The sequence below is a fragment of the Microtus pennsylvanicus genome, chromosome 16, assembly GCF_037038515.1.
Source record: "Microtus pennsylvanicus isolate mMicPen1 chromosome 16, mMicPen1.hap1, whole genome shotgun sequence".
NCBI lineage: Eukaryota > Metazoa > Chordata > Mammalia > Rodentia > Cricetidae > Microtus > Microtus pennsylvanicus.
Genome location: NC_134594.1, coordinates 26553400 through 26572645, shown reverse-complemented (window position 1 = coordinate 26572645; position 19246 = coordinate 26553400). Strand labels below are relative to the sequence as shown.

Genomic DNA, 19246 nt, shown 5'->3' with positions numbered 1-19246 from the left:
CTGTCTGTCCTTACTCGGAGTAAGCCCTTAGCAACCTAAGTAAATATCAATGTCAGAACAGTTGAAATGTGATAACACTGCATAACTTAGCTAAAAGAAAAAGATCTTTCTTTAAGTTAATTTTTTTCTATTAAAAACATTTACTGGTCCTTCTGTTCTAATATCAAATCTTTTAGATTTCATATTTGAGTATAAAGAAATGACAAAAGACTTCTTCACGATAAAGTTCTCAAGATTTCTTTGAACAAGTGACCTATTTATATGCTATGAAAATACTACCATAATAATTCCCTACACACCTACAGCGCAGCCGTACCACCCCAGGAAAAGTAACTCTATCTCAAGGAAGCGGAGACACAGCACACACCACCTAGATTTTCTCTTGCTCCGTTCATAGCTCAAATGGGATCTCATTAAAAGTCCATAGTAACAAAAATTAAGCACCATCTCTTCATACGGTTGGCAGACTCTCTTAGTGAGAATATGAGTGGGAATTTGGGGAGAACAAGAAATAGTTTGGGGGTCACAGGCTACGGCACCAGGAGGGAGGGGGACATGCAGAAGGAAAGGGGGCCCAGCCCTTGCTGTCCAGGACAGTTCCCACCAGGGTAGAGATAACCAAACCAGGATTATGAGGAATTATCCGAGGCCAGGGGTGGAACTGTCTGAGAGTATTTGAAGGAGCAGTATTCAGCATTCTCACAGGGCCAGGGATGGTGTGTGCTCCTTCTTGCAAGGATGGAAAACCCAATAATCCATTGCAAAGATGCTGGCGCAGTCGGTAGTGGCATGTAGTTAGCCCTTGCCCTCAAGTGTGGGTCAAATCAAATCAAAATCAAGACCCAGCAAGGCCCAGTTTGCTCTTTGTAATTTAAGTACATTGTAGAACGAAATTCAAAATTACTTACAAGGGCATAAAAACGTGGAGCATCCAAGAAAATAAAATCTACAATGATTATCATCTAATCAAAATCGGAAATAACCAAAAGATATCAAAATTGCTACAGCTTTATTGCAGACAGTGGAAATGAATGAAGAGGTGAGCAGAATCATAGAAGACTTCAGAAAGGATGGAACCAAAATCCTGGGCATGGAAAATACGTATGTGAGAAGCAACATATACTGGAATTTCTGGCAAATGAGAGCTTAAAGAAATTATCTAAATACAGAGTAACAGAATCTATGCCAATCAGGAAGCAGAAGAGATCGCTCAGTGGTTAAGATGCACAGTCTTCCAGGGGGCCCAAGTCCATACCCACCACCCAGCGCCTACATCAGGTCGCTCGTAACTACCTGCAGCTCCCGCTCCAGGGAGCCCAATGGCTCTGGTCCCCGTGGGTACCAGTACAGGCACACATGTGCACACACACATTTATAAATAAGTATTTTAAAAGAAATTACACAAATCAGCATAGATAAAAATAATTTTAAAATAAAAATCCTCTAGTGAGTTAGGGGACACAGCCAATCACCCAAATATATTTTTAATTAAAGTCTCTGAAAGGAAGAGGAAGAAAGCAATAAATATATTTTTTAAAGAAATGCTTTTGTTTAGCTTTGATAGATTTTTTTTATTTTTTTGGTTAGGTTCATTCTATGACAATTTCATATGTGTATATAATGCATTCTGATTCCTCTTCCCCTACCCTCTTGTGTCCCTCCCTAACAGAACTTCTTTAAAATTTCTCTTAATATTTATTTATAGTTTATGTGTATGGGTGTTTTCTCCGCACGTATGTCTGTGGACCACATGCATGGAGTGCGTTGTCCCTCACCGTGGGCAGGCACTGCAGAGGTCCCGGTGACAGGACATATGGGTGAGCATACACCTGGGACTCCTCGCATCTCAGAGAATCAAGAAGCAGAGAGCTAGTGGTTATTAGGCTCTTTTAATGTAGTCTGGAATCCCAGCCTGTGGAGCGATAGCACCTCCATTCAGGATGGGTCTTCCTTCCTCCGTGAATCCCTCCTGGAAACTTCCTCCCAGACACACCCAGAACCATGGCAGCCTTCTAAATTAACAGTGATGAGTAACCACTGAGGCGTGTAAAAGCACCACCACGTTGCTCAGATGTCGCTAACCATCAAACTCTACCAAACACCATCTCTCATCCTCCCAAGAAAATTTACTACAAAGTGGTTATGTTTGGGTCCAAAATACGATACTTTTATTAGTTAGGTCTAAATGATGATTTTTTTTCAGACATTCATTTTACCTTACACAGAATTTATACCACTAGAAAATAAAATGTATCTTCATGTATTTTGATGTTTGCGTTTTCTTCTGAAACTCTGTGGATGGAATATGTCAGTGGAAACTCCGAGATGATAAAAACTGAATAAAATACAGGCTGTTTCTAGAAGAAAGCCATCAATTATTCAATCCTGCTTCTTCATCATTACTGTCAGGTACCTGGTACGACAATGTGTGTGTGTATACATGTATATAGTAAACATACACAGTACCTAGTACTATAAGGATGTATGTATGAATGTATAGCAAATGTACACTGTAAAGTGAAATATGTGTGTGCGTGTGTGTGTATGTATATGTATATGTATATATATATATAAAATTCATGAGAACGCTTATGTCAACAGAAGTAAATGTATCTCAGTGGTAGAGCATTTGCCTCACCTAATGTATCCAAGGTTTAAAGGTCAATCCCAAGAACTACAGAAAAGAGGGAAAAATGTATCCAAGGTTTAAAGGTCAATCCCAAGAACTGAAGAAAAGAGGGAAAGAAAAAATAGAAAGAAAAAGAAGATAATATATGTGGAGAAATGATAAGTTGGATTTCATCAAAACTAATACATTTCCTAGGGTCTTAAGATGAGAAATGGCAATCTGCATACTTGAAAATATTCGCCAGATGGTATCTGATAGACAATTAGTACATGGAATATAAAAAAAACTTTAGGGAATCGACAAAAGACAAAAGTAGACACTGAGCTGAAGACAGGATCCATATGGGAAGGAGGTTGATAGAAAGGCGTTTAGCATCATTAGCCTTTAAAGAAATGCACATTAATACGACACTGAAGGAGCACTGGTTGAATGTTTGAAACTAAATATAATTGAAAATGCCCAAGGCTATGGAAAGAGCTGGGAATCCCAGATCCTTCAGGCATGGATGGTGGTCTCTGAAGAGGAGAGACACTCAGAGAAATGTCACTTTATTAAAGACACAAACATGATGAGTCAACATTTACACACTGGGCAGGTAGCCCAGATAAATGAAGATACTCCCCAACACAGATGGTTACACCAACTTTATTGGTGAGAGGAGGGGGAAAAAAGACCTGGAGGGAAGCCAAAGCCAATGTCTTTCAGTGGGTGAGTGGTTAAATATTAGCTGGTCCACCTATACCGGTCATAAAATAGACACCAATCTTCAATACCTGTGATGCCCTGAGGTGACTCTCACAGGCACCATGTTGAGAAAACAAGCCTCAAAATAATACATATTATATGATTTTTCTCATACGATAATCACTAACTAAAAAAAAAATACACATATAAGCGTGGAAAACTGATTGGTTATTTTTCACTGTTGGAAGTGGTGCCCAGGCGAAATTTAAATGAGAAAGCAAACCTTATGTGAATCAAGTTTAAAACATCTGAAAATGAAAAGAGATAAAGAGATGAGTATTGATATAACGCGGAGTAGATGGTTTGAAAGTGACATAATTCATTCCTCCTGTTTCTTATGTATCTGTAATGGAGGCTGGGAAGTTCTGAAGGCTGAGGTGAAAAGCATCTGCTAAGGTGAACTTCCTAGTTCATAGAAGGCACCCCACCATCTCCTGGGAAATACGCTTATCTCCCTCCAAATATATCAGGAAGGTGGCTGAGATGTCACCACAGACCATTGCTGGGACCTAGATAAAACTTGTAAATCCCCTGGAAGCTTTGTGTGCCACTGTTACCAGAGAGGCACAAGAGCTAAGTCTTCTGATTGATGTGACTTCCGACTTGCCCATGTTACATCACAACTGTGACGGAAGCCGGTTTGCCCACACCATGGAATACTACTGAACAATGCTCTGTTGAGGACAAGACCGATCCACAGCTCTCTCAGAGGCCCTGAGGAGAGGACAAAGAGAAGGCTAGTTCTGTGTCCTTGCCCAGGGGCAGACTTGTCAAGGTTCAGTCTGAGGTTGGGGTCAAGGCTTCTAAGAAGCTCCATTTTCAGCTCAGAGGAACCAGACATTTTCCCCACCAAAGAGATTGGAATTATTAGTCCCAATGCCACTGTATGCTTGATCTGTGAGGCACTGGAGATAACCTATTATTCTTTTTGGCACAATATTGTTTGATTAGCTTAGTGCTGACTTCATCCCTTTACAGATGAGCTTTCTGCTGACTCTGAAAACTGCATATAAGACGCTGTAGTTCTTAATAGACTTCTTTGCACGAGCCATCAGCTTGTGCAAGATCTCCTGATCCCAATCTTTCTTAGCTCCTTCACTTTCTCATCGCTAGTCCTCTTTTGCTCTCTCAAGAACCAGTCACTGAAGAATGACTTGGAAGTCCAGGTCAATCAGCAATTGCTGCACACAGCTGGGATGGATGGCCAAGGTTTGGCCATTCTGATGGCCATCTGAGTGGATGGCCAGGGTTTCCCTCTGGAAAGGAAGCCTTGTATCTATGCCGGGTTCTCCAAGGTTTATCGTGGTGGTACCCATGGTTCTGAATGGTTAGGGATCATTCTCAATCAAGACCCCACGTTATGGGCTGATGGTAAGTTAGGAACATTATAGACATGATCAACTAGCGATGAGTCTAAGATCTAACTCCACATGGGCCATCTAGAAGAGTTTCATTGAACTTGACATATATTAAATCAGAAGGGAGAGGGGTAGCCCTTAGTATACCCAGGTCTAGAATATTAAGACTCCCACCCTAACTCTAGCTGTATCACTTTGAGCTGAGGCCATGCAGTGCAAAATGCAATCATAGTAAAGTGTGTTTTAGGAAGACAGTGTCCCCAGTTACATGTTATTATATCTCTTATTACAGATTGTAACTATACTTTATATTTAAAACCGTCAGCCAATGAACAAACATGTCAATGACAATCCACATTACACACAGTATAAACAGGATCTTATTCATTCACGTCATATTGCATATACATAGTATAGATATTAATAATGATATTGTTGGTACAAACAGGATGGGTGGCTGATAGGGAGGTTTGTAGAGTATCTTTTCGTCTGCCTTCAATACAGTGTTTGGTCTATCTGTAGAAACGCTTTGAGGAAATACATTGCATCAAGCTTTAACCATCATACCTCGAAGAGTAGCGATTCCTAGCATATTCCCATGCTTTTGTACTTATTTCCAGTGAAGCTCACTCACTAGGTAACAGGCCTCTCACATCTCAACTCAATGACAAAGAGATTCAATTATTACTGTTTTCATATTACCTCTACTTTTTGTCCAATCAATGGTATGTTTTATTTCCAAAAGAGAGAGCTATTACTTAAAACTTAGAACTGATTTGTGCTAGGTTAATAGGGATTCACTTGGAACTTATTTAATTCAAAATGGGTACAAATGGTTGTTCAGTTATCAATGTCAAAGAGTTTGTGACTTTTTATACAGGACATTCCTTTCAGTGGCAATTAAACTAAAACGACAGATTAATGATCCTAAAATTATCTATGTTGTTGTCATAGTCATCTCTATGGGTTAGATTACAAATTATTTTTTTTTTTGGTTTTTCGAGACAGGGTTTCTCTGTAGCTTTGGAGCCTGTCCTGGAACTCCCTTTGTAGACCAGGCTGGCCTCGAACTCACAGAGATCCTCCTGCCTCTGCCTCCCAAGTGCTGGGATTAAAGGCGTGCGCCACCACCGCCCGGCTAGATTACAAATTATTATTTTTCATTTGAATATGTTTTAGCCATCTTAACTTAATGTTTTGCCAGTGATGGTGGTGAATGGCTTCAATCCCAGCACTCGGGAGGCAGAGGTAGATGGATTTCTGTAAATTCAAGGCCAGCCTGGTCTACAAGAGCTAGTTCCAGAATAGTCTTCAAAGTTACAGAGAAACCCTCTCTCAAACTTATTTGAGATCCACTTGCCTCTGCCTTCCAAGTTCTGGGATTAAAGGTGTGCACCACCACTGCCCAGTTCATGCTTCTGACTGTGCTGGGGTGGTGAAATAATTTTTCCTGAAAACATGATGAAAAACAACTTAGCTAAAGGCAGGGCTAGTTTCCGACTTAGGCAGGACTTTTAATTCTAACATCTTAGAAGGAGGAAAGCCTCCCAGAGAGAAGGATCTTCTTCAAGAATCCACCATGTCTCTGTGAGATGCTAAATAAACAGGAGGGAGTGCTGTGTTCGGGAGGTTTGGCTTAAAACACTTACTTAAATTTTTAAGATTTTCAGCAAAAGAAGAAGGGCAGAAAGCTGAAAAGAGTTAGTAGAGCAGTTGGTGATCAATTTCACCTGCAGTAAGTTAAGCTTCCCACATCTATCATCAATCAAGAAAAACGCACCCTAGGCTTGCCCACAAGCTAGGCAAGTGGGGGAATTTTCTCAACTGGAGTGCCCTCTTTCAAAATGGACTATAGTTTGTATCAAGTTGACGTATAACATGCCAGCACAGTGTGCCTGTGTACTGTGTGCATGCAGTGTTCCAGGAAGCCAAAAGAGGGCACTGAATCCCCTGGAACGGGAGGTCCAGATGGTTGTGAACCTCCATATGGGTTCTGGGAACTGAACCTAAGTCCTCTAGAAGAGCAGCAAGTGTTCTTAACTACTGAGTCATCTCTCCAGTGCCCTACCATATTCGTTGATCTTAAAATTAAAAAGAAAGAAGCATCCCTTGAAAATATATCTATATAACTTTGTTACTGGAGGTGTCCATATTCATTTGAAAGTACAGCCGAGGCTGATGAATAGTCATAAAAGGTAAGGGGAAACTCATGAAGGCTGCAAAGTATGAGTAAACAAAAGAAAACCTTGAAATAAAACCTCAGCAATGACCTGAAAGACACACAAAACTTGATTAACAGAAGGTCCAACAGAGTGTGAGGGAAATGTCGTTTGGGAAAACAGGGCTATAAAAATGCTCAGAGAAAGAAAGAGCTGAAATGGTTAGAAAACAACTAAGAATATATAATTCAAAATTATAGCTGGCTTCTCAACAGAAATGACTGAATTAAGTATGAATTGGATTCCGTAAAAGTGTGAAAAAGAAATGAGTTTCCAATCAATGACATTCTCGCAGATTAAAAAGAAGAATTAAAGAATATTAGTAACTTGTCGTGGAGTACAAAAGTCTGGACATCAACATTTTGTTACTTTAATGGAGAAAGAAATAATGATACAAAATTACATACGAAGACATAATAGCCCTGAGTTTTAAAATACACTGAAACACATCAAATCACGCTATAAAGTGTTCTATGAATGAGAAATACAAAGCATATTATTTTATAATAGAAATAAAATGTTGGGAGCTGGAGAGAATGCTCAGCTGTTCTTGCAGAGACCTGGGTTCAGTTCCAGCACCTACATGATGGATTGCTTACAACTGTTTGTAATTCCAGTTCCAGGGGCATCTGGTGCCCTCTTCTGGCCTCTGAGGGTACTACATGCACGTGGTGCTCAGATATACAGGTAGCAAACACTCACAGGCATAAAACCTTTTTAAAAAACTAAATAAAATTAGGCTGGGTATGGTGGTCCAAGCCTTTACTTCCAGCTTTTGGGAAGCAGAGGCAAGCAGATCCCTCTCTGTGAGTTGGAGGCCATCCTGACCGACATAATGAGTTCCCAAACAGTCGGAACTACATAGTGGGACCCACAGTCGGAACTACATAGTGGGACCCTGCCTCAAAAAACAACAACAACAAAAAAATACTAAGTAAAACACTAACAGAAAACATTTAAAACAACAAAGTAAAGATAAAAATAACTAAAAATAGATAATTCAAAATTTACAGCTGGCTTCTCAACAGAAATGACTGAATTAAGAATTCCATAAAGTATGAAAAAGAAATGAGTTTCCAATCCATGACATTCTCGCAGATTGAAAGAACTTTAAACATGAGAGAAAAGATTTTAAAAAGTCAACAATCAAAACCAGAAAGTTCATTTCCAGAATATACTAAAAGATAAACAAAAGAGAACACTTGAACCCCCAGCAAGGCCAGATAAAGCAGGGAGCAATGGGCGTTGAGAAGGAAGAAATGAAGCCATCACAACCAATAATGGATCATTTCAAACACTCAATTTGTTTAGGTTTTTCTCAATGGGTTGCACATTTTCTTTGCAGATATATATGTGTGTGTGTGTGTGTGTGTGTGTGTGTGTACTGAATTTTCGAGACTGGCTTTCTCCGTAGTTTTTGGTTTCTGTCCTGGAACTAGCTCTTGTAGACCAGGCTGGCCTCAAACTCACAGAGATCAGCCTGCCTCTGCCTCCCGAGTGCTGGGATTAAAGGCGTGTGCCAACACTGCCTGGCTTATATATATATTTTTAATCAGAGACTAAGACACTATAATTTGCAATGAGTCTTCTGTATTTTGTGGGTAATGATGGCCGTTAACCCAAAAGGGAGCAAATTTCTACATTTAATTGTGCAAAATTTTCAACCACAGCAATGCAAAACCCAGGAGGAAAGCACTTGAGTGTTTTATCCAATGACGTTTTAAGTTCTGGCTTAGTGTTTGGTTCACTGCAAAGTCCGAGCAGAAAGCAAGGTGGCTCTTCCTTTTCAGGCTGATGCTATTGATGTTTTCACACGACGGAAAGATATTTATCATAAGCACCGTCATAATGAAATGCCTTTTCATTATAGCGTCTTTTATTCCTGAAAGGGCAAAATCATTTGCTGGCTCACTTTGTTCCAGGAGCGTGCCAGAGTGCTAACTGAAAACGCAGCTCGCTTCTCCAAGCGCCAGCGCACTGCAAATCAAAACCTTAAGCTGTGAGGTTAAAATGAACCTGATAAACAAATAAGCCCTTCCTCTCTGCCAACATTTCCATTTTACGCAGCGCAGACAGAGAGGTCGAGCTGTAAGTGTTCCCTCTCCTTAATTTTAGAGGTCCCCAGAGCCTTCCTTACAGGTGACACTCTGATCATGCTGTATAAATCACAGAGGAAAAAAATTCTGGCAAAGTATAAGCAGGCTCCTATTCTTCATTACTTAAAAAAATCCATTCAGTATATGCTTTTTAAGATTTTATTCAATAAATTTATTGTGTGCGTTTATGTGTGTTTCTTAGCACACGCACCACGACACGTATGTAGAAGCCAGAGGGTAGCTACTGGAGTCGGCTCTCTCCTCCTACCATGTGGGTCCCAGGGAGATAACTGAGGTCATCAGCTTGATGACAAGCCTTGATCTGCAGAGCCTATCTCACCAACATTACTTATTTAACAATATACATACATGTGTATGCACACACAAATGTATTAATATACAGTATGTGCATACGTGTATACATTTCTGTATGTATTGGGTGAGAGGTGAAATTCAGCACGGCCCTGATGTGCTTGTCTAACTACTACGGCCGCAGCAAAGCATTCAATGTGTGCCTTTCAGGATGGTCCTTGGGGTATCATCTCTTCTCTTCAGCATGAACAATGCTTTTGCCTGGTAGGATGCTCACCGTGGCAACAATAGGTAAGCCACAATGAGTTCTTCCCCCTGTGGCTGCCGTGCAAACACTAAGCCTCTTGCCTCATCTTTCCGTTGTATGTTTGAGAATTCATACTGGTATCGTGACCAGTTACTAAAGATAAATGCTTTAAAAGAAAGAGGTTCAGTAGAGCAACAGAGAAAAGACAAAAATCAATCCCTACATACTGATTTATTTGACTCATCAAAATAAATGAATGTTGAGCAGCCTAACCTCTGAAGGAAATAACCTTTGATTTGTAGTTTCCAAAGTTCAGTGATACACAGTAAAAAAGACCAAAAGCAAAACAAAACTCATGCCACCTACAATGGATCATCATGGTCTGTCAAATTTGGTCATGAACTTTCAACTTAATTTGCTAAATATAATCACGGACGGAGGCTAGGGCTTCTTTTGGTTCAGTATGCGTTCCTGGGAAAGAGCTGTGTCTGGGCTCTCTCACGTCTGACTTCTCCCTTCAGAGCACAGTGGACTGAAAACGTTCGGAATGCCAGCGTGGCAGCTTTTAAATCAAAGCGGCTACTGATGGGCTATAGGAGTCCCGTGATGGTGGCCTCTCCGCAACAATAGGAGACTGAGTGTCAGATCTGTTGAATGACAACTGGAAGACTATGTGTTAATGTAAGAAACTGTGTGGCATTCGCCACACGTGTATATAAGGGGAATATTATTATAAGTGGGCTTTATGAAATAAGCATGCTCCAAGTCATCTGTCACAGGTATGACATTAGGAAAATGTGAAAAATGAACTCTGCTCAACTGCAAAAGCAGAATATCTATAGAAACCCTATTCTGTGGCAGACTCACAGGGTTGTAAACATCATTTTCACTTTTAAAGGTGTTTACTGTCTAGCCCCAAAGACAGGCCTTTACGCACCTGCAAGGCAGATCTAACAAGCTGTGCCTGTGTTTATACATTGAGACATGGGGACAAAACTTCCCAGAGAAGGTGAGAAGGGCTCTGGGCGTAAACAAGGCTTTAGTGATGGGAGACAAGTCTGCCAGGGAACAAAAGGGAAAAAGGTATTCCAGGCATGGGGAACTCTGCCTGAAAATCCAGGAACCCAGGAGCCACCCATTGGCCTACCCAATTGTCCATTTACAAACAGGCAATAAATGTGTGTGTGTGTGGGGGGGTAGTAGTTCATAGTTAAGTGTCATGGTAATATTATATACATTCAACCATGTTATTTTTCAGGGCAATGTCAATAGATTCTGTATATAATGTTTACATTTCGAATGCATGTATCCACTTAAAAACAACCACGTCATAGGTACTAAAATGTCTTACCACGGGTCATGAAATAATTAGTTAAAATTTCAAAAATAATGAAGATGAAGCCACTTGTCTTAACACTTTACATAACACCGACAAAGGGAATATAAATCTAACATGCCTCACCTTGACAGTTTTTCCACAAGGGGGTGTTATCGATAGCTATAGATGTGGTGAGGTTTGAATGTAAGGAGCTCTTGTCTCATGGCTTCTTAATGGAAAATGTGTAATCTTGAATTTTATTCGTTAAGGACAAGTTCTTCTTCATGTGTATTGCCTGTAGACTGAGGAATACAACTAGAAGCAGGGTGCCTGGGTGAGGTCTGTGGCTGGGCCGGAGTGTAAGGATTACATGTGCAAAGTCTCGTGGTCAGTGTCCAGCCCAGAAGGGCAACAGGGCAGCCTGTGTGAGCCCAGCAGCTCAGCTCCTGCTGTTTCAAGGCTGTTGTTTCTAATTCTGTCCCCATGAAAGGAACAGACATCTTATTCCCATCTTACAGTATTTGGAAACTTAAAAGAAATAAATAGTTGGAAAAATAGAATTCGCTTTTAGGAAATAAGAACGTAATTCTTTATTTTTCAGGGATGTTTTGTTGTTGTTTATTTCCTTTGGGTTTTTTATTTTATTTGGGTTGTTTTGTTTTCCACCAGCTAGCCCTCTGCAGCCCAGGCTGCTCTTGAACTCAAGACCCTCCTGCCTCAGCCTCCCAAGTGCTTAGATGACAGACAGGCAGGTATTCATAAGGGTTTTTTTTTTTCCAACACACTGATTCACCATAGAGTTAAACTGTGGTGTTCGATCAGTTCACCTTTTCCAAATCGCTGAACCATGATCGCACTTCAAAGGCCAAGCAGAAGAAATGATAATGAGTGACTGGCACAGGTTGGTGCCCAGAAATATCGGCCCCTCCCTTCTTTGTCTCTCCTGTCCTCTGCCTTCAGTAAAAGCCAACTTTGCCTGCTACTGGTTCAAAGAAGTTAGGGTAACTTCGTCAACATATTTTGAAAAGATAAGAGCAGACTACAGACAGTGTTTAATTAATATCTATCATGAATTATACTGCACTTATTATTTCTCAGAGAGAATGCTTTGTGCTAGATAAAAGCATATTTTTATATTAGAGTCTAAATTAATTTCTATTGATTCCAGTTTGGAGCATAAGACTATGCCCGTGTATACTCTGTCAAATCTTAGGAGCTATCATTGGAGACACTGTTGTGTTGTGCACAAACTAATGCTGGGAGGAATACTATATAACATTTGACAACAGTCATTGATCAAGTAGTTGGACTGCCATCCTTCCTATCCTACCTAAGCTGAACTCAGACACATCCACAGGGACGTTTAAAAGGTTTAAATACTTCAATGCATTTGCCAAATAGTTCATGGAATGAGACCACTTCGAGTTAACATATTTTCAATAAAAGTATCTTTCCCTTTCAGTTTCCCAGATGACTTTCTTCCTAAATGTCTTTCTCTGTCCCTCGGGTATTTTGTTGTTGCCATGGCTGTTGTATGAAAGCTCTCCACGATCAGGTCTGGATTGGTGTTCATTTAGAAAGCACAGCTATGCTGTGTCTGTCTCTGCTTAAAAAAAAAAAAATCCTCAGCTCTCCTGAAATGCCGAAGCTGTGTGTTAGGAAAAGTGAGAAACAGAAAAGTTCGGGAGGACAACAAAGCCATCGCTACGACAAGATGGAGATAAAACATCCAAGCACAGTTGGGTTAAAGTGGATGCTTATTGGTGGGAGGGAATGGGCAGGGCACAGCCAGCGTTTTCACTGTGGGTTGTCTCAACTTCAGTGTTCATGAGAGTCATGTTGATAAAAGCTCGTGGTATTTGACGGGCATTCAATAAGTCAGTGACGCCAGTTTCTAATTAGCCCAGACAACGCCACGATTGAGGAAGGCAAGATGTATGCTGGAATCTGATCTCCTAACTGGCGTTGATGATTTTAGGAGGAAATGTAGCAGTCTGTTACTCCCCGTTCACCCAGTTTGTTAAAAAAAAAAAAAGTATATATGTGATGTTTCCAAAAAGAAAATTCAGCCCTACATTGTGGTCCTGGTGACTGCTCTGGCATTCTTATATGTCCACCTTCAATTACAAATCTGATTTCCCTGAGCATTGTTGTTTAAAAGTTTATTATTGAACATATGTATGCCTGTGTTTATCTTGGCCCTAGTATATTCACTATGTAGAAAAGGGACCTCATTTTAATCTTCAGTCGATAAATAGGATGTTAATTTGTTGAATAATGACACAAGCCATTCTGGAGATTAAATGTGTGGGAATTAAAAATAGAGTGCTTCCAAAAACACCGAGATTTGATTTTAATTCAGAGAGTCAGCAAGCAGAGACTCTTAAAGGGACTATAGCTCTCCAGACACTGATGGGTTTAAAATAAAGTAAGTCGATAATATTGTCCTGGACGATCAGAAATGTTTACTATTTTGTGTCATAAAAAATAATGATTGTACCAAAAATACAATGACTGTGTATAGTTTCTGCTTGTCACCTTCGGTTCAGGAACAGTGATGTTTAAGGGTGATTATTTCAAGTAAAGTTTTAATGCCATGCACTTCATGCACGTATCATGTATGGTACATGGTCATTGAGAGCTGACAAACAGTCCCTCTGCCTTTTACATCCATCATAGCCTGAGATGACACAGTAGTCTATAAGCCGTGAGTTGCTGCTGAGAGCTGACTGTGCTCTGTCCTCTGGATGAGAGTGTTGGACCAGCTAGGCTTTTAGCTCTTTGGATGGATGTGGTTCTCTGAGTTTGAAGTATATACACTAAACAAGATTCACTAAACAGAAGGGGTAAGCAGACAGCTTCTGGGATTTCCAATCTCCATAAAGTATGAACCGACTCAGACCCTATTCTGCGGAAAGCTATTTGGCCTGTTACTATTTTGATAATGAAAAGAGCCAGCTTACACAGTTCGATCTTGGCCTTCTAGAAACAAATGCAACACACGAATAAACAATGTAAGATTGTAAATCTAGTTCCTCCCGTATCTTTGAGAATGGCTATAAAGAGGAAAGCTAAAATGTACGTCATTTCTTAAGATCGGAGATTTTCACAAAGGCCATCCATACTTGACAGGTTTGGCTAAAGAGGTGTTTGCTTTCTGGCCAGCCTAAACAGCTGATGCTCGGATAAAATGTGCATGTTCCTTTCCAGATCTAGCTGATAAACTTCTCAAAATTCACACGTGTGCATGTTCTCATCATAATACATCCACTGAGAAACTCGGATGTATCCCTCTCGCTGGCAACCTGTGTGTTTCCTGACTCTTTGCCTTTCTTGGCATAAGTCTATCCTTCCTCCGGCCAGGCAGACTAGAGATTCCATCAACGTTCAGGGAAGGTAGAGCTGCACACTACAGTTGTACCTGGAAACCATACCAGTGCATTCTCTCCTTACTTGTCCTACCCTTTATTAGTCGAAGATATCCACAAATCCTTTGGTAAATGCCCATTTACCTTGCCCTCTTGGACTGACTGATCTCAGTAAACAACCGCACTATTAGCAGAGATCGTGGAGAGCTTCATTCACTTCAGCCACGTCAAACCCAATTTTGATCCTAATTCTGAATTTCGGACAGAATTACGCTTATGTCTTACTATGCTATCTCTCTTAAATACTTGATGTTTCCTGGTTTACTGTCCAGAGGAACAGAAGTAGGCGTCACAAATATAACTTTAAATAGCAAATCGTAACACGGTTAACATAGCCACCAACTCCTACTCTCTGTGTCTGAGTCTTTAAAAGAAAATCCTCTGCTAAATCTTTTATTCTCCTTAAAGAATGTTTAGGAGCTTTGCGTTGTGATAACTACAATAGAAAAGCCAGCAATTCTATGAGCCTCGGTGGTTTATTTTATCTCAGTTTTACAAGTCTGTTCTAAATTTCATTTTAAAGGTACAGCGCAGGCTTCTCTTCCCTGTTTCCATTCCTTTGGCTTGGTCGCTTGCTCCATAAGTAACTCGCTAGCATTTTATAGCAGCGGAATTTAACTGGTAGTGTTCCCCTGAGAAACCGTGTCTACAGGGACAAGCCACAGTGGCAGGAGAACACTGGACACAGTGACGAGGTTTTCGGTCCCTCGGACCAGCTCTCTCCAACCCTTCCCCCCACCCCACCCCTGAGTCACAAAAGGCAGCTGAGTTCGCAGCTGGAAACAACAAGTTGCGCCCTGGAGCCAAGCAATCTACTCAGGTGGCAAGCAGGGTCCCTGGCTCAGTTGGAGTCTCGGTTGCCAGGAGAACTAGGAACCACCAAACCTGGTCCAACCACATGCGTAAAAAGTGCTTTTGCTGCCTGACAGAAGGAAAATGACGCAGAGGGGAATGGACCCACAGAACAGCAATTGCTGTACTCCCTTCCTGCCCTCTGTCTCGGTGCCTGCTGGAGAGCCCAAGGGTTCACCGTATGTGCCCAAGGACCCTGCCATTTCAATCCTCTCCTAACGCTTGGAAGGTAGAACACAAGCACCAAGCTCCCTAGCACCGCGGGGCGGAGAGGCTGATCCTTTGTTTACCATGTAAGTCACACCAGGGGTTCGCTCCTCGCCCTCACCCACTCCTGCCTTACAACGCGATGCAGAGAGAACCTGGGAGCGCCCCCAAACTCCCCCTCAACCCGGATCACCCAAAAGAAAGCTTCGCAAAAACCTTTCCCCGAACCTTAAAAAGCAACCAAGCTGCTGCACCCTAGTGACTGTAACCCCTAAGGGATGCCCGCCTCCCAGGAGGGAGCCTGCTTCCCAGGAGGCTTGGGAAACTTAACTGGTATCCCAGTTGCGTGGCCAATGTCTGGAGCGCGGAGACTGCACCCTCTCTTACCTGCAAAGTTGCAATCCGGTGGCTGAAGTGACAGAGGTGGGCTCGGCTGGCGCGCGGCACCAGTGTTGCGCCCCGTGCTAGCGCAGCCGGTCAGTTCCGATGGGGTTTTTCGTAGTCGCTGCCGAGTTTTGGAGCATTCCAAGGGGAAAAAAACCCGCACGAAGCCGGAGCCCACGCAGCTGGCACGGAACTGGGCGGAGTGAGGATGCTGGAGAGCCAGAGCAGGGGCGCGGGGGAGGGGCGGCCCGGGAGGAGGCGGGGTGCCCAAGACTACAGCCTCATCCGCCCGGCTCTGATGCTCTGCCCCCCACCCCCACCCAGACAAAGTTGCATTCCCAAGGGGGCCACAGAGCAGCCTGAAGGACCGCCCCCACCCACCCTGGGTCGGCCCGACTGCCGCGGATGTGCATCCCACGCACCTCTCCAAGAGCGGGTGGCAAGGACCCACACACCGCGACGCGCCACTCCGGGAGCATCGCTCTAGGTCAGCCAGTGGGCAGGGTGACCGGCCGCATTCCCTCGGTCACTCAGCTAAATCGGTGGCCAGGACAGACCCCTAGGTCTTGTATGCCTGGCAGACACGAGTTTGGGTTTAGGTGGTGCCCCGCAGGGGTGCAGAACTTCACTTAGCAACCAGACCCAAATCTGGAAAGCTCTGTTCCCACCGTAGTAAACAAATACCCATGCCGCGGGTCAACCGGTGGAGCAAATTATTCATCAACCCCCTACCCAGCCCCTGCAACTCTGGTCGCTGCCCTGAGCTTCTGGCACCCCCTTTCCTGTCCTCAAGGTGTCACACTTCCCTTGCTAGTTAGTGCAGGGATGTGGCTTGCCACTACTGTGTCAACAATCCAGACAGTGCCGATAAATAAATGATAAACCACAGCGTCCCATCCACTCCTACCCCGCTCTCTCTAAACAGCTGGCACAGGCACTCAGCACGTTTTCCAGACATTTAATCCCAAATCATGTAGCAGCTTGGGACCTGGAGGTCCCAGTGGCTGCAGGTGTCTGGTGCGGGTGCATGAGTCCCTGAACTTAGCCTATCTAACTTCTACCTGGAGATCTCAAGATACGGGTTATGTTTTGGTCAGTCTGTGTAGTGTTCACACACAAAAATAAGATCAAAGTAAAGAGTTGGGAAATTACCTGTAGTTTACCACACTTAGGGACCGACCTTTGATTGGTCATGACCTCAAGACTAAGGGAAAATCTTGACAGTGCATTTGTAAAACAACAGCAGCCTCTTCCCTGCTTCTAGGTTTCTTTCTTTTAGGGACATGCGGTGAGCTTCTGCCTGGACTGTGGCTTCCCAGCGGCAAGCATTTCCTTTTCGTTCACTCCCATTCCATGTCTCTGAAGTTCAGATGAGTGGAGGATTTGGGGGGGGGGGTTGTTTTGTAAAGGATAATTACAGAGCGAGGAGCATTTGCTGGCTTACTCATTGGAATGAAGGGCCGGGTGTTTTGTTTTGTTTTTCTTTTCAAAATGCTCTTCGTAACTGTCAATCATTCTTTCTCCCTAGCTAACTGCTCTGCTCATGGGTCAGCATGACCCCTATTCTGGTCTTGAGGGAACACAGCCCACAGGCCATCCCACAAAATACCGAGGCCTTTACAACATACTAAACAAACCTGTACCAGAAAACCAGATGAACAACAGAATAACTCCCTTCCTTCCCTGAATCCCCTTCACAGTTTGTCACAAATATGTGTCAACATTTGCAGGTAGTTTTCTTTTATTAGCATTAAACACCGGGTTTTATATCATATGCAAAAAACATATATCTATAGACATGCCAATAAACTTGACATTTTGTATCGAACAAGAAAAGGAAAACAGAGAGAGAGAGAGAAAGAGAGAGAGAGAGAGAGAGAGAGAGAGAGAGAGAGATCTGCTTTGTGTGATACAACCGAACGAAATTATTTTTTTTAATTTTTCATGAAACCTGTTTTCTCAATGTTCAATCAATGTCTAAAAATCAAAAGTGAAGCTGACAATGGTTGGGGAAATGTTTCAGCTAAAACTAAGTCCTAAGGGCTGTGATGAGTGTCGGCTCTTATGACATCTTTAAAGATACTTGAGGAAAAAAATACAAATTGAGGACAAGACTTTAGATCACCTGTACACCCCTCTCGGGGTTCTTCTTCATAGGAGAATTTTTATCACGATATCAGAGGCAGATATTTTACTAGTCATCCCTAATTTGTTATTTTTCCCAAAAGAAAGATGACCGTGAGTCCACAATAAAAACAAAATAGAAAAAAAAAAGAGAGAAAAACCACAATAATCACAAACTGCACACAGTGCTTGATCTTAGTGGGTTGTGTTCCCCTGGAAGGAAGAGCCATTGATCACAAACCCTCCTCCTCAGCAACATGGGTGATTATTGATTAGGGAGCTCATGACACACAAAATGATCAGCAATTATACAACAACAACAACAACAAAAACCCTACAAACTGAAGTCTATTTAAACAGTCTGGTGAGAGGAATATCATCAGCACTCTATTGACTTTGTTCCCTTACAGATAGTGTGTTATTTGAGAAAACTGTAAGTCCTTAAAATGTAGTTTGGCGAGGCCAAAGAAATTTATACTCAAATGGATTTGCTTATTTAGAATTTAGTTTTTTGCTGGAAGCAAAGACCTGTATTTTGAAATCTGTATTTTGTTTACAGCCATCCTAAGTTCACAAGTAAGATACTCACCTTTGCAGGGCAAGTTCAGGACCTAGGACATTAGCCTAGTGAACCTGCAGACACCAGGCTTTTAGAAACAGTGAGCATTTCCTTTGTTAGTCAACAATCACAGACCCTCAATATTTACTTATCAGCTAGGGATGTTTCCAGGCCGGAATTCCAGCAGACCTGACACCCCTCCCCTCCCCATTGCCTGTTTGCTATATAACAGCTTCTGAGAAATAATAAAACGCAGTTTGATCAGAAATACTGTCTTGTCTTTGTTTCTCGTGTCTCTTGCTCTTCCATTTCTCTCTCCTAGGTTTATCAGGGACCCCCGTTCGTATCCCGCTGTCTGGGATACATTTAATGTTTGATTAAAAAATACAAAAAAGTACTCTTGTTTTCAAATTAGCAACAGAAAGTAGACCTAGCAATGATGATAGTGTTAGGACAATCGTCTATGCACTGAGAGCAACAATTAATAAATAGGGACTTCTAAAACTGAGAAGCTTTTGTAAAGCAGAGGACATGGTCAACAAGACAAAATGGCAGCCTACAGATTGGGAAAAGATCTTCACCAACCCCACATCAGACAGAGGACTTACCTCCAAAATATACAAAGAACTCAAGAAACTGGTCATCAAAAGAACAAATAATCCAATTTAAAAAAATGGAGTACAGACCTAAACAGAGAACTCTGAACAGAGGAATCTAAAATGGCTGAAAGACACTTAAGGAAATTCTCAGCATCCTTAGACATCAGAGA

At 42.0% G+C, this 19246-nt stretch overlaps 1 protein-coding gene across 3 annotated transcripts in view; it reads right to left on the bottom strand.

The window, feature by feature from the left end:
• The window catches only part of Trpc4 (transient receptor potential cation channel subfamily C member 4), a 157085-nt gene extending 140522 nt beyond the window's left edge, over positions 1 to 16563 (bottom strand). Inside the window, exon 1 of one of the 3 annotated variants that reach the window (XM_075950694.1) lies at positions 15798 to 16563. The gene's annotated coding sequence lies outside the window, so the exon portion shown is untranslated. The remainder of the gene's footprint in view (positions 1 to 15797) is intronic. The other 2 variants (XM_075950696.1, XM_075950697.1) reach the window with 2 other exon arrangements.
• Positions 16564 to 19246: the final 2683 nt, after the last annotated feature.